Below are 12,647 nucleotides of genomic sequence, written 5' to 3'. Positions count from 1 at the left end.
GCCAATGTCTCGGCTTGGCACCAGAATCACGAGGCACTCACAGCTTTGTAGGTTCAAACAGCAATTCTTTATTCCAGCTCTCACACCGCCTCCACACCGGTCCAGGGGCAAAACGTTCTGCCGTCTCCACGTACAATTCACCTACTCCACCAGGCTCTCTCCAAATCCCATTTTAATCTCATGATAACTCAACGGGAACAAGCAACAGGAACACCCTAATCCCAGCAAAAATCTTCAACCTCTAACTTCCCTAAAACCCATTATCTTAAACTGGCAACGCCTTAAACTCAAGGAGCCTGTTACTTCCTCAAACCTGATCAGTTTTAAACCCGGATCCACCTTGGTCCTAGAGCAAGGTCACCTTATTAAAGCATGCATGCAATGTCCCATCGAATGTCCTCTAAGCACCATGGGGTACGCTTGGCAAGGAAATTTCGATGCGTCATTCGTACTTGGTAATGGCCCTCAGCAGGGAGACAGGCACACAGCCTGGCCTCGGAATAAAACCTCATGGTGGAGTAGAGGGCCAGTCAGGAAGCAAAGAGGCATCCCCAACCCATCTCCAGCCCTAGGGATGTACAGTCAACTTAGGGTCAAAGGGGACTATGGGAAAGAGAAGAGAATCACAAGCATCACTCAAATTCAAATCAAACTGCAAAGGCACATCCTCCGAACTCAGTCCCACTTACATGAATTCATACTAAGTAAATTGTCAACACACAGGGAAGGGATTCTGCTCCCTGCAGAACTGATTGAAAGTGAGAGCATCTTTGGTCCACAGGGGACTGGATGACTGGCAGATGGTGGAGCTGGACACTAGCTGTTGGCAACGGCGATTCAGCTCAATGTTCACTGATTAACAAAAGCTTTCCTGGGACCCGTGGTGCAGAGTGCCTAGCAAAAAGGCAGGTGCAGTAAAGCTGTGGACCTGCCTCTCCCTGGGTAGAGATGCCTGGGCATCTGCAGGGTCTCCCAAGGGCCACCATCTCTGGTGAAATGTGGTATGATTGCACTTTTTTTTTCCACTTTGAAAAGCTAAAAAAAAGTTGCATTTTAAAAAAAAGTTTTAATTCTTAGAAATCAAACAACATGGTTGCACACCTCAAACGTTCCAGAAGCCCTGGGATCTGCTGGGACAGCCAGAAGGAAAGACGTTTTAAGTTTCTGAAAATATCAGTGAAGACAGGCTTGACCGTAGGTGGCCTGAGAGCTGCGTCCCATGGGAAGAGGCAACCGTGAAAGGACCTTAGTGCCAGGCCAACCCAGCAAGCCAAGGATGCTGCTGCCCTGAGACAGGGGACAAATGTCAGCCATCAGATGTCACAGCCATCCTTACTTAGCGCAAGCCACACTGGGAAATAGCAGATGCCAGGCAGATTGAGCCCCCAGGCAGCCTCTCTGAAGGACCACTTGATGGGCCATTTCCCTCCCGCCTGCCTGGTGGGACTTGTTTAAGGATTAAGGTGATTTGTGTCCCAAGGAGGAGAGATCCAGGTCATCCTGGGAACAATAAAGGGCAAATGCCCGTCCTGCCCTCACATCCCCTCTCCAGAGAGGGCCTTCCCGTAAGCCCAGGTTCTGTCCCTCCTGGGATAAGCAGCCAGGCTGGCTGTGACCTAGTTGTGGCACCCATCTCCCTGCATGGCATGAATACAGGAGGGGCTGAGTGCCCTCGGCCCAGGGAGTGGCACAGAGAGGTGCTCAGAGTGCCCCCCGAGGGCGGGCAGGATAAACACCACAATGGCCTTTCTCAGTCGGGGGTTGGAGACCAAAAGAGTCCTCGCATTGCCTGTCTCCCCAACAGCCCTCAGAGCTGCTCCCCCTGCCTGGGGCAGGGATACAGTCTCCCAGTTCCCCCGGTGGCCTCCAAAGTGGCTGTGGCAGGGCAGGAGGCAGAGCCCAAGCCAAGCCCATGGCTCCATGCAGTATCTTGCTACAAGGGGCCCTGGGAGCCCCAGCTCCCAGTTTGCCCTGTGCATGGCCGAGGTTGAAGTGCTGCTGGACACGGTTCCTACCCGCTATCTTCTCCTCAGGCTGGGGGACAGGCATCCCAGCGCTCACTCCTTGGCTGGGACAACTCTGCTGTGTGTGCTTGATGTCCCATCCCCAGAGCTCCCCCAAGGCTCAAGCTGAGAAGTCTACTCTGCTAGCCACCTTAATGTTGTGCCTGCAACCGCTGGCCTATTGTCCCCTCATGCCCCTGAACCTCCCTGGTAAGCCGCACGCCCTCACGGGGTCTCTTCTGGGAGGAAGCCCAGCTGCCTTTTGTTCCTCATGGGTAGCCCCTCACAGAGGTGCCCAGAAGGCCACTGGCAGGAACACCTGTAAGTTGGTGCTGACAGGCTCCAGGGGCCTTGGCACTGTGCCTCCAGAGTTCCCAGGGCCCTGTCCTCCTCCTCCCATGCTCATCATGTCCTGCAATGCCTTGGACATTCAGAAAACACTAGTCTCCCACAGAGTTCTGGCTGTGGAGCCCCCAGAGTCTGGCTCAGGCCCCATAAATCAATGCCTTGTGACGCCGTGAAAGGAGCAGGTTGTGATCCGCTAAGTTCAAACACCATTATTTCCTGTTGATCTGCCTTCATGCAGGAGTGATTCCCCCAAATAACACCCTGGAGTTTCGCACGGAGCTGCTGGGAATGGTCTCCTGTCTGCAGGTACAGATAAATACGGGTGACCTTCCTCCGTGATGGATTGACGCTGTTGGCATTCAGGTACATGGGGACATGGAAATGATGCCTGTTTGTGGGAGATGATTTCTCCTTCACACTAATTGTGTGTCCCTTAGCTTTACCTGTGCTGAAGGGTACACTGTCAGAATGAAAAGAAGAATCACAGGATTAACAACACACCAGTGTTTCCTGCACATTTATTACACTCTAAGCTCTGGGCAAGGCACTGTCTCACTTGATCCTCCCTCAGTCTCCAAGGCGGGCACTAGTGCGTCCACCCCCTCATACAGACAGGGCAGCTGAGGCTTCCAGAGGTCCAGAAATTGGCCCGAGTTCTTGCCTTGCTTAGAAGCTGAGCAGAGTGGCCGACCCAGTGCTGGGCCCAGTGCAGAACAAAGACGTGGAGCCCCATGTGCCACAAACGTTAAAGGTTTCAAGATGGTGACAACAGGGCATCAGGAAAGCAGGGTCCTTCTGAGCATGAGGCTTTATGAAGCTGTGTAGCCATACCCCGTGCAGCCAGTCATGGGTCTGTGGGCTCAGGAGAGTGCTGTGGGCCATGACTAGGGCCTCGGGTCTATCCTATGTGCTTTGGAGATGGGAAGCAGCTGGCCTTGTACTGTGTGGATTTGGTGAGCCTGGTGATTGGGCAGAAGTGCTGGCCATTTTCTGTCAGGATATGAACCAGCTGATCCAGCAGAGCTGTATGATACCCTCCTCTACAAGCCAGGCCTGCAAAGAGCACGTGATGCCAGCCAGGGAGCTGAGAAGGACCCCAGTGGCCAAACAGGAACAGACGTGGTCAATTATACTCAGACCTGGAGCAGGCTCTGAGCAGGACAGCCTTGCACACGTGGCCAGAACTTCACCACAGAAGTTCAGATTGGCAGCTGCCTGTCAGCCAAATGAACACATCTATCCCATTCTCTCTCCCTCATCCTGCTCTTGGAGAGGCGATGGCCAGCGCCAACACAGAGCGTGGTTTAAAGAGCTCGTGCGTGCCCTGAGCCAGAGACATGGACACCGATTCCCTCTCCTCCATCAGCTGCCCAGTGTGGGCACGTTTCCAAACCTCTGTGAGGTTCAGTGTTCTTATCTGTAAGATGGATAGGGGTGTCCATCTCTCAGTAAAGCCCGGCTGGTGGGGGAAGTGGCACAGTGCATCAAAAGCCCCTGGCGGGGGCTGGGGATGTGGCTCAAGCGGTAGCACTCGCCTGGCATGTGTGCGACTCGGGTTCAATCCTCAGCACCACATACAAACAAAGAAAGATGTTGTGTCCATCGAGAACTAAAAAATAAATATTAAAAAATTCTCTCTCTCTCTCTCTCTCTCTCTCTCTCTCTCTCTCTCTCTCTCTCTCTCCCACCCACTCTTTCTTTAAAAGAAAAAAAAGCCCCTGGCACCCAGCAAGGTTGAAATCCGTGCATCGACAGTCCCAGGGCCAATTTCATCATGAAGTGTGTGGGACAGGTGCAAGAACATGTGACCAGAGAAGACCAGACAGAATATAGAGGTCCTCCCCCAGCTCCTACTTATGGTCTGGAGAAGTCTCTTGGCTCTCCACGTTCAGCATCCTTTCTGTAAACGTGTATGCTCAACACTCCCGACACACAGGATTCTAAAAGCCACAGATGAGCAGAGTGCTGTGGAACTGCGAGAGGCGGCCCTTCTGATGGCCTGCCATGGTTGGCATAGGTTGGTCTGGGCTGGGGAGGGGCAGGAAAGGGCCTGCTCCCGGCTCTCCCAGGTTTGCTCTGTGTCATGGAGTCCACGGCCATCTCTCCTGAAGCTCTCCTACAGGGTGCAAAGTAATCCGAGTAGTTTTCCTCCAAAAGCTTTCTATAAAATTTCCACATTCATGACCTGAATGTGACACACTCCATTCCGATGCTTCCTCTAGAGATAAACCCAGGGACCCTGAAGAGAGAAAACCAGGCCAAGTTATGCATCGTCAGCGGCAGCTACTTTACACAGAGGCCCAAGCCCGGCGCGTGGCTTTATGGGATAATACCAGTCACAAATCAAAGCTCCTGCGTTTCCATGTTCCTGAAGATGTCTCTACCCCTAACGGATAGCTCTGTGCTTTAAGAAATCCAGTGTGCTTTAAAGATTCTATTTTTCTTCAAAAATATTACATGTATATGAAACAATCTGATGCTCTTTCCTAAACCTTAAGAAGGACAGGGGGGTGGGGGGGGAGTTGGCTGTCATCTAATCACCTACGCAGAACGCACAAAGCCGTGCATGCTCACAGCGCCCAGGATGTAGCCTCTGCCACTCTTGGTGAGAACACCTTTCCTGCACATGCACATTCCAGAGCCCCAGCTACAAGGCCCAGGGGACTGCAGACAGAAACCTGGAATCCTCCGGCTCCACTCCCACCCTGGCCTCTTTAATAGCTGTCCGCATTGCTTCTCCCAGCTTGTTCTGCACAGCAGCTTGTTAAGTAGATTTATGTAAACATCCAACCCAAATTCCAGGGGCTCTATCATTGAAGCCCTCTCTCTGTCAAGAGCAGCACGCAGCCTGTCTGCCCTGACAGCATCTGATCTACCCTCCCCGCAGCTCTGCCTCTGGGGGGGCTGTTGTCCCTCCTCTGCTCTACACCCCCAAACACCCGCTGCACACAGAGCACAGTGGGAAGGGAGAGGGTATCTCCTGCCCTTGGGGGCTCTGATTAGGTGCCAGAGACCCAGCTCCCAGAAGCCCAAGGGAGGTTTCAGGCACCTTGCATACAATTATTCACCTGGCAGTCTGGGCAGGTTGCCATGGCAATGCTTCCTGAGCCTCCACATCTACATGTCACTGATACATCCCATCAGTTCAGCAGTGAGGGAAAAAACCGGCCAAGCAGTCCTTGGGCCCCCACTGCCCTGACTCTGTCACCTATGGTTTGGGCATAATCTTGGACCCAGAGACAGTGGTCCTTTTAATAAAAGTGCCTTTCACTCAAGTGTATCTTAAAGCTTAAAATCAAAATCCAGCCTAATAAGGATTTTCCTCCTTTGTCCTTCCTTCTTCTAGCACCGGACATGAAAGTGGCTTCTGCTGTTGGCCCTATGGTGCTTTAATTAGTATGTTCTGGGCCAGGAAAGGGAGCTCTAACTTCTAAAGCCTCCCCAGGAGGGTGGACCTTGGGACGCGATCGCAGGGAGCTTCCTGGTATCCGAGCGACTCAATAACACCAGGCACGCGCTTGCCTCTGGGCCTCTAACTGAGCAAAGCTTCCTCTGTGCATATCTCTAAGGAGAGAGAAAGGAGTCCTACCTGCTTCACCATATTGCTCTCATTAAAAGGTGACAATGAAAAGAAATAACAGTTCTCTAGGCCTCACCATATCACAGCGCTCAGCCCTACCCGCCCTGACACAGGTGGCCAGATATCACACGTGCTCAACACCAGCTGAGCATCAGAGACTTGGAGGTGGTCATCCCAGAGGACCCCTGCAGGGACAAGGGAAGACACTTTATAGCTCAGAGCCTCATCATTTTGGGCCACCTTCCACCCAGGGAAGTGCTGTGTCAATGCTGGTGCATACCCCCGAGTTAGGACAGCAGGACAACAGTGTCTGGAGTCCCCGAATTCCACAGAGTGCCACTGTCCAAGCTACCATGCTGACACAAGGCAGCCCTACATACCTGTGGGTGACCCCTCCATGACGTGGCTGATGTAGAGGCCTTCCCGGAAGGTTGGCCTGTTGTCATTCTGATTGATCACGATGATTTCCAGAGGCACGGGCCCTTCCAGGGTTTTGCCATTGACATCAGTCGTCTCCACTAATAGCTGTTGGGCAAAGAGAAAGGGGGAGAAATAAGGCCTTAACTCATTATGAAGACTGAAATCTGGTTTCCCAGAGAAAGTAGGCTATGTCTGCAAGATTATGAGCCAGTGGCCATATTCAAACTTTGGTCTCAATGGACAGGCACTGGGAGTGGAATAGAAACCAAACATCTCAGCACAGAAGGCGGAGATCAGCTCATGTTAGAGTCCCCTGGGAAATTACAATTAATTCATCAAATATGCGAAGAGTGTTAAAAAAAAAAACAACTCACAATCAGCCCTAGATGAGAAAATGTGCTTACATTGTTTTTGTTTTTCCAACATCATTCTTAAAAGGAATGTTATGCTAATAAAAGTATTTGACTAAGCATTTACGAACGGAGCACATTAAGGGATGAGCTTGAGTGTTTACGCTGACGTTCAGGAGAATGTTCAGCACGCCAGGCAGTGTTTTAGAAGACATGGCTCATGCCAGAAAGCCAGGATCTGCAGGGCCCTGAGTGGGACCTCGAGATTCCTGCCCAGCGGGCTTTCACCAGGTCCTGGGATTCCCCAGGCCCATGAGGCACTTCCACAGAGAGCCGCCTTCGGATCCCCAGGAAGGCAGCACCCAGACCCAGCTGCACTGGGTTAGAAGCAAGGAATTACGCCATGGCACCCCCTGAGAACCACGGGGACTTCTTGTTTCCATCTTCTGTGCTCAGTTCTGCCTTTGCTGCTTTTGGCAAGAACAGCCACCCTTCTTGGATGAGTGCTGTTCCCGGCAAAGGTGTCAGGAAGCAGTGTTTCAGTGACAAAAAAAAGGCATTTGCAGTCAGAACTCTGGGGAAAGGGTCTGCATTTTGGATCCCAGCACAAGAGGGTGCCCTCTGTGACCTTGAGCAACACCCTCAGCTGTCAGTTTCCTCATCCATCAAATGGGCCAACAGAAACACCATTAGAGTCATAACAAGCAGCTGTGGGCAGGTGGCCCTAGTCACTCACTCAGTCCTCACAGCAACCCCACAGCCACTTTTGGGTAGGTTTCAGAAGCCAGCAAATGTTAATCCGGGGATTCCAGTTTGACCTTGCGAGACCACCTCCAGGTCCAGGGTCAACCACCATAACAATATGTCTAAGCACCTCATGTAAGGCCTGGGACAGAAGACTTCACAACTGCACTAGCTGGGGCTATAGTTGCCACTGCTATGATCAATGCTAAAGTCAAATTATCCCAAACTCAGAAATGAAAGAGAAGAACGGTGGAGACAAATCAGTGCAGCCATCCCCCACCTGGTGGTATCGTAGCCCTTCAGAAAGTAGCGCCACAAAATTCAACAAAACCACGGAGGCCTGGGGCACTTTGTTCCATGTTGCTATGACTCCTGGTCCTATCTGAGTGGTGCTGTTTGGAGGAAAATATTTGCTGCAGTGTTATTTCTAATAAAAGCCCACTGGCCACCAGGTAAATGTCCAATGGAAGGGGACAAGCTGAATTCAAGTCGGTGTGGCAACGTGATAGACTGTAGCCATCAGGAAAAAATAATTAAGCTGTGTTGATTCCTTAGAGCACTGAGTAATGCACAGAACGGTGCGTACCTGGCACAAACAGGGTGCACAAGGAGGACAGGTTTGGTGTGAGCAGGGAAATCAGGTGAGTGGGGAGGGAATTGTCTTCTTCGTTGTTTCTTTAGCATGATTTCATCTTTACTCTCATCAGCAAATTCACACACACTCACATACATGCACACCCGTGCACACACACCATCTTGATTTCTGGAGCAGATAAAATAATGTAAAGTTACCTTATTAAAAAAATAAATAAATGGGCAGAGCCTTCTAACATTTGAACCGAAAGAAGATCTTACAGAGAAGGAATTTTACATTTTTATGTTTTTTTGAGAGCTATTATGAGAATAATGAAAACAAAAAATCAATCACAACAAAGCTTTGGGGGTAATTTCATGCTATAACAAAGTTATAGCTTTTTGTTCTCTCAAAATAGCCAAGGATTCGACTTTAATTTGACCAAAAATCCTTTGTCTAAAGATAACAAATATCTTGTATCTGAGCCCTGAGCTTCCACATTCTTTAAGATTTGGCCAGTGTCATAAACCACAGGAGGGACTGAGAATCAGGATCACATTGCCAAATTAACGGCTATATTAAAACTGGGAGGGGCCGATCCCAGACCCTTGCCAACATAAGGGGAAGACAAATAGACAACAAGGAGATAGGGCTTAGTAGGAAGACCACAGAATGTCAGGCTGAGTTTCAGAAAACCCATTATGTAAGTAGACAACCTGCCAGTATTTTATGTCACAAAATGTGCCAGAGTTTGACTGTCACGGTCGGTTGTTTTTTTCCCTTTTTTTACAAAAATAAACAGAAGCCAAGAATTTGGGATCATCTCAAAAAAAATTAAAAAAAGCCAACTACTCCTAACTGGCATTTCCTCATTTAAAAAATTATATATAGAGATGTTGTAGTTGGACACAATATCTTTTTTTATTTATTTTTATGTGGTGCTGAGGATAGAACCTCACACCTTACATGTGCTAGGTGAGCGCTCGACTGCTGAGCCACAACCCCAGCCCCACAATTCCTCATTTCAAAAATAACAAGAAATCTTTGAGGACTTGCAGTGCTGTGCTGAGGCTGAAGTACGACGTTAATAAAAAAGGTTCCTGGTGTGGAGAGGTGGATGAGAAACAGACAGAACATGTGAGCAAGGTGATTTCATTAGCAACAAGGGTGATGAAGCAGGTCTGTCTCCTGTGGCTCCACCAGCCTCCCTATAACTACTTGCCACGTGTGGCTATTTAACTTAAACCAACATTTTTAAAAACTCAGTTCTCCAAAAGAGGCATGCTTCAAGGCCTCAACAGCTGCATGCAGCTAGTGGCTACAACAGGAGACAACCCCGAGGGAGCACATCTGTGTGCTTGAGCAACTGTGTGTAGGAGGATGTGAGAGTGATAAAACGGTTGAGAAAAGCTTATTGCAGAGGAACATTTCAGTTGAGACTCTAGCGTCAAGAAAACAGTGGAGCCATCCACACAAAAATGAATAGAAAGAGGCCCAGATGGCAGAAGTAGCAAGTGCAAAGGCCCTGGGGCAGAAACAGACTTGGTGTTCTGAGGACAGGGTGTGATATAAAATTAAGTTCAAAAAGGAGGGCTCCACTCAACTCTAAATGGGGTGAGTCGAGCCTCAGCCCCAGTCCGGATTCTTTGCATTGGAAGCTGCGAGCCCAGTGAGGAAGGCTAGCTTTCTTCCTGTGATCTGCCAAGGAAGGTCAAGGTGAGGGCAAAGTCCATCATGCTTGTTCCTAACAGAGGATTGTGTAGGGGAGGAGGGAACCTCTAGCAGGAAGTGCTTTTGGCTTATTGAGAGCCCTTCTCCTTTTGCAAAGGCACATTAGTGACGCTGATGCCCTGGAGGATGCAGGAAGGTGCCTTGGTGAGCCCAGCCGGACACGCCATGCCCCTCCTGTGGGAGCTCTGGCTATGCCTGGGTTCTCCTGACTGTGCCCAGGTGAAGGCCACACCCTCCTTGGCCAAGGCCGCACTTTCTGCAGCGGGACTCCAAGTCCCAGAGGGCACTTCCAGTATCAGAAAATAAGTGTTGCTGACGCTCATTTCCTTTTCTCTTTCTAACTCACATACCCAAACTCACAAGTCCACAGTTTGAAACTTCTAGAACAGCATTTGTCTCCTGGGACTCCCAGGATGGGTTCTGGTGGCCACGTTTTAGGCTCAGAAACAAAGCAGGAAAAAAGGCTCTCAAAGCCAGAATGCAAAGTCGGCTTCCTGAGGCCACTTCTTGGAGTCTCCTGTGAGAGGAGCCCAGGAGACACGGAAACCAGCCCTCCACCTCTGGACCTGAGGCCTCCTGCTCTTCCTCTCAGTGGCTGCCCTGCCCTGGAGTGTGAGGTGTGACACAGAAAAACATCCCTATGGAGCCAGATGGGGGTCCTCAAGAAACCACAGCTGGGGACAACTGTCCACGTGGCCACGTCCAGCGCACAGGCCAGGTGGTGCGGCTGCCCCTGGTCTGCAAAGGATCCTGTTTTCCCCTCACAGACACACACAGAGACCTGCATGGAAACACACGCATGCAGATACAGACACACACGCCAGACACACACAGAGGTGGGCACACACACGTCAGGTTTCCCACCATGCAGTGTCCCCTCTGCATGATGAACACATAACACACGTTTGTTCCAAGAAGCTGCCGAGCAGAATGGTGAGCACCATGCTGCCGACCCAGGGCCAGATGGAGAGGCGCAAATGGGCAGCTCACGGGGATGGTGCCCAGGCCTGGGCCCCAGTGGCCTTAGCCTGGGTGGGACTTCTGTACCCAACTGCAGTGGCATTTTCTCCATGGGGACCCGAGGGTCGTGAGAGAGCTGGCTCCTCAGGATGTCTTCTGAATCAGCACTTGGTGGTCCTGTGACAGGCCTTTCCTGCTGCACTCTGGAAAAGGTGGTGCACATGGAAGGTGGCAGCACCTGGTCCTGGTGCCAAGGAATGCTGGCACATCCCATATCCTGAGCATGGAGCTCCAGGAGGCATGAGAGGCACGCTGGGCTGTGCTCAGGGGCCTGGTACCCCATCCTCCTGGTGTTGGGGATGGGCTTTGCAAGGCACAGTCTCCAGGAGCCCTCCTGTCAGTCATCCGTGCAGCCTTCCCAGGGCCTCAGGAGTCCAGTGCTATTCAGGGAATGAGCCAGGGAAGTGCCTGATGCAAGCCTGTGCTGGATTTCCAGCCAGCTCTTGCTCCCAGTGTTCAAGGCTTGAATTTTCTGGAACTAGTAGAACTCTTTTTCCTTGTTAAATAATTTAGTCAAAATATTCTTAAAAGCCACTATTGGTGGTGAGGCATTCTGAGAAACTAGAGAGCAAGACCCAGGCACTGTGCATTGACCATTTGGCTCTAAATGTAGCCCAGAGGGTGGCTTCTCCAGGGACCACAGTGGACATGCAGAACTCGTCCTGTCTTCAGCCCAGGCCTGCTCTCAACCTGGCCTCATCGTCAGCTGGCAGGCCCTTCCTGCCCTGGCCACCCAGAAGATGTGTTAGGACACCTGTGCTGCACCAGTCACCTCCCAAAGCACTCTGTTCCTTACAGGGCATACACGGTTGTTTTCTAAATTTGTATTTAGAAATGTGGTGCCAGGGGTGGTACCACATTGAAGGTGGCTTATTATCCCTCTTAGGATAAATAGCGAATGCCTTTCATTTGATAAATCCTTCTATAATCTGGTTCCAGCCATGTGCCCAAGCCATTCCATATCACAAGAGGCTCCTACCTTGCCTTACTGTTGGGCTACACTGGCCCCTGCAAATCCTCAGCTCACGACGTCCCCCCCCCCAGCACAGCTACTGTCTCACACAGCCCTCCTGCTGCACATGGGCTTCCCACTGGAGCCCTGCTCGTCCTTCAGACCCAAAACGACAGAGATCGCCCTCCCCTGCAGCGGCTGGAGAGCCCCTGGTGTGTACTCCTGCAGCCCCAGAACCCTACAGCCCTTTCCATGAAAACATTTAAATTCAATTAATGTAAAATGCATGTAAATTTATTTCAATTCCTTCTCAGGAAAAAAATGTTATTTGTTGAAATTTACCACATTTGAAAATTAGATTTTAAGAATCTTATGCCGGGGGCTGGGGATGTGGCTCAAGCGGTAGCGCGCCATGCCTGGCATGCGTGTGGCCTGGGTTCGATCCTCAGCACCACATACCAACAAAGATGTTGTGTCCGCCGAGAACTAAAAAAATAAATATTAAAAATTCTCTCTCTCTCTCTCTCTCTCTCTCTCTCTCTCTCTCTCTCTCTCTCTCCCTCTCTCACTCTCTCTTTTTTTTTAAAAAAAAAAGAATCTTATGCCTTCAGACACATGAGCTGAAAATAAATTAGACTTGGATAAATTGTTTTTACTATTCTTTCTAAATGTTTTGCTTTCTTAAACAGTCTAATTTGTTTGACTTGAATTATACTATCTCAGATTATAAAAAGTTGAGGTGTCAAAAATAAAACACAAAAATAATAAAAATGACCTAGTTTCCAGATAGTTATGGACAGAAAAACAGAAATAATTGAGGAATACTTTGCACAGTTATGGTAACGAGTAGGAAAATACTGTCTCTTTTCAGAATTTCATTTGGAGGTTCTAGGTTGTAAAGTAATTGCTTCTCAAATATAAATCC

The 12,647-nt window shown here is 50.1% G+C and overlaps 1 pseudogene; it reads left to right on the top strand.

Moving 5' to 3' along the window:
• Positions 1 to 10,163: 10,163 nt before the first annotated feature.
• The window catches only part of LOC144369702 (cadherin-19-like), a 33,889-nt pseudogene continuing 31,405 nt past the window's right edge, over positions 10,164 to 12,647 (top strand).

The sequence above is a fragment of the Ictidomys tridecemlineatus genome, chromosome 13 (assembly GCF_052094955.1).
Source record: "Ictidomys tridecemlineatus isolate mIctTri1 chromosome 13, mIctTri1.hap1, whole genome shotgun sequence".
Classification (NCBI taxonomy): Eukaryota; Metazoa; Chordata; class Mammalia; order Rodentia; family Sciuridae; genus Ictidomys; species Ictidomys tridecemlineatus.
The sequence above is the reverse complement of the archived record's forward strand: the minus strand, read 5'-3'. Positions and strand labels throughout refer to the sequence as shown.